We start from the raw sequence: 3,480 nt of genomic DNA, 5'->3' as shown, positions 1-3,480 counted from the left end.
GAAGGAATATGCTGCTGCTTTGGCAAATTGTTCTGATCCTTTTCAGAGAGACCAAGTATACTTAGAACAGGTGTTGGCTTCTTAACTTCATTTTGAATGATGCAGACAGAGACATTTTTTATTATATTCATATGGATTTGTTGTTCCATGTCACAAAAATATGCTATAATGGTTCTCTCCATGGGCAACAGTTCTATTTTCTATCTTCATATATATTATTCGGATTTGTGTTGCAGGCCGAAACTGCTTTTTCAGCCAGAGACTTCTTTAGAGCATCATCATTTTTTGCTAAAGTGAGTGATTATATTTTGGCTTTTAACTATGGGGAATCCTGAAGGGCTTGTGTTAGTTTGCTGGTGCTTATGAGCTAATTGTGAGTCAAGCCCTGGTAGAGCAAYTTTYCTTGAGCTTTGAGCAAGCTTGACTTGTGTTAGACATATAGTTATGTGGCCTATGTAATGTGTGTCATGTTAAGCAATATTAGAGCTTGTTAACATTATTTATTTACTTTCTCCTACTTCACAATTTTGTTGGCTTAAGTAATTTCATTTGCAGATCAACTATGCTTTGTCATTTGAAGAGATCACGTTGAAGTTTATAAGCATAGGGGAACAGGTGATTTCATGGACTTCATATGAGTGAATTCTGTGCACATTTGATTTCTATGTTCAAATACAACTCTCTTGGTTCAAGGGTTTGTGTTTTAACTGCTTAGATAACACAGTGGTCATACTTCTCTTGAGTCAAGGGTTTGTGTTTTAACCATGTTAGATAATATAGTGAACGTACTTTTCTTGTCGTTTCTAGTAATTAGTAGTTTTGTAGCATTTTACATGATGCATATACTTGAATACTTCCAACCATGTRTTATTTAGCCCTCTTTATATGATTATGAGACGTTTCCCTATTGACAAGTTTCTGATTAGGATTCGTTTGTTAAATTACACCTTCTAAAAAACCGGTGTTGAGGATTAACATTTGCCGGTCATTAAGCAATACTAGAGTTTGGGATGCCACTTATCATTATTTGGAAATGCTTGAAATATTACACAGTATTATTGTGTGACAAGAAGGTCCTACTAAAATCGAACGGAAAATTCTATAGGGTAACCACTGGACTAGCTATGTCGCATGGTGCGGAGTGTTGGGYGATATAGGAGGTGCTTGAGAGGAAGTTGGAAGTTGCTAAAATGTGGATGTTAGGATGGATCTATGGCCAGACCATGTTGGCGCTCATCACGGATAAATTGATAAGAGGGAAAATTGTGGTGGTTTGGGCATGTTCATAGGAGACACATGTTGGCACCAATGTGGAGGGTTGAGAGTTTAAGGGTCAAAGGGGGGGGGGGAGTGAGGGGGAGAGGTAGCCCGAGGAGGACATGGGATGAGCAGTTGAGAACGAACTGATAATAGGAGATTTTTGGAGAAGCAGGACTAGGGTAACAAATTATGTGTAAGGAATTGTTGTTATTGTGGATGAGGAGGGGATTGGACAGGTAAAGGTGGGATGGGAAAGTGGTAGAGAGCTGACAACTAGGTTATCCGGTCATAACAGCAGGTCATATGGGGCWTTTGTGCAAGTTCAACCAGGAGTTGGTCTTTWGGCTTATGTTTTATTGTTCTCCCATATTTCGTGTCCAGGTCATTTAGTTGTCTTATACTTTCGGTTATGCATGTATTGTCCTTACTTGTTTAGTCTTTTTTTGTTGTTTGCTGTGCTTACTTGTTCTACTTTTCCAAGTCTTTTGTCCCTTTTTCAAAATTGTATGAAGCTCATCAATCACTTTCCAAAACTTTTTTCCTTTCAAAATTTAGACAAACTTTCAGAGTCGCTTAAGATTCCCCCAATCGTTCTTTGCAAAACCTTTTTTGCAAGCCGGGGTCTTCACATAAATAGCCTCTCTACTCCATGAAGTAGAGGAAAGGCTTGCATACATCTTACCCTCCCCAAACCCTGCTCACTTTGGGATTTACTTGGTTTGTTTGGTTGATTAGATTGGCTTTCTAGATGATTACTCATGTTTCTTTTCTCTGTTTCTTGCAGGATGCCCTAAGGACATTTTTGTTACGGAAGCTTGATAATCTTGTGAAAGATGACAAATGTCAAATAATGATGATATCTACATGGGCTACCGAACTGTACCTTGACAAGGTTTTTCTTATCTATGGTAGTGTTATTTGGATTATTGTGTCTTGGTAATTCCAATTTTTTGTTTATTATCGCCAATCTACTTGGGGGTTACAAGGAGCAAACTGTGAGATGGAGTTTGATCCTTTATGTTGTGTTCTCGAAACCTTTTTTACGAAGAAAAGAAAAGGAAAGGAAAGGGAGGGAAAGAGATGGAAAGTAAACAAACTCGTGTTCTCAAAGTTCTTTTAGGAGAGAWAGGAAWGGAAACGGAGGAAAARAAATCATAAGTTTCCTCCCAAAACTTCCCTTCCACAYGTGGAAGGAAAGGGAAGGAAAGGAAAGAAATTAAAACCCTTTTATTAAAATTACAAGACTACCCAACCTTTCATAATAAATAACGTATTTTTTAAAGGGTATATTGTAAAAAGGACATTTCCTTTTCTCACTCCTGCTCAAGAACATAAAAAATTGTTTCTTTCTTTTCATTCCCTTCATTTTCCTCCCCTTTCAAGAACACAAATAAGAAAACTATCTTCCTTTTCTTTCTTTCCCCCTTTCTTTTCTTTTCTTTCTCTCTATATTCGAGAACACAGCGAAACTGCTAAAATTATATTTCATTGCGGTAGAAAACTGTTGAACACTGACAAAACCATGTTGAAGTATATCACAAGTATTTTCATATGTGATTTCGAGTAATGTGCACCACTGACCTGACGTCCTAGGACCTGATATCTTGCAACTTCATCGAGCCATGCCTCTTTTGTAGGATGTTGTTCGTCTCTCAAAGAAACTCAAACTGAGTTATTTGGTGTTTAGATGAGATATGCCACTTCAAAATGTTGAGAAACTAGACGCGTCACAGTGTCCTAGTAATCAAGGTTACAAAAAGGTGCATTTTTTTGCATTAATTGTTTTCTTGCAGGATTTTAGCATGAGCATTGGTAAATTAAGTGGATGTAGGTCYAGGAGATTATCACAMAAGAAAGCCAACTTCTCCAAAAGCACTGCTAGTTTCTATGGCTTTCTTTCAAACTGCATGAAGTACAAATTAACATAGTGGGTCTGTGCTATGTTATTTGTACAAACCAGGAGGAGAATAGTGTGTTCTTGTGTGACTCTAGTACTGCGGCTACCCTGAGTTCCCACTCACATGCCATTATCTTGTTCCACAACATTAGACCATCAAATCTCTGCCAATATTGGTATTCATATTGCTAAAAATCTGAAACTAAAAACCAAGTCTCTGACCTCTTGAACTTGTGTTTCATCTGTCTCGTTCATATCCTTTTGTCAGGATAAAAGAAAAGTCATGGAGATTTTATGTTACAACAGGAACCATAACCAAATCA

The 3,480-nt window shown here is 37.6% G+C and overlaps 1 pseudogene; it reads left to right on the top strand.

Annotated features, from left to right (window-relative positions):
• Positions 1-236: 236 nt before the first annotated feature.
• Positions 237-3,480, top strand: part of LOC112505245 — a 5,014-nt pseudogene continuing 1,770 nt past the window's right edge.

Source organism: Cynara cardunculus, unplaced genomic scaffold (assembly GCF_001531365.2).
Source record: "Cynara cardunculus var. scolymus isolate 2C unplaced genomic scaffold, CcrdV1 Un_Scaffold_9271, whole genome shotgun sequence".
In the NCBI taxonomy this organism is placed as follows: Eukaryota; Viridiplantae; Streptophyta; class Magnoliopsida; order Asterales; family Asteraceae; genus Cynara; species Cynara cardunculus.
This window is presented reverse-complemented; position numbering and strand designations above follow the sequence as displayed.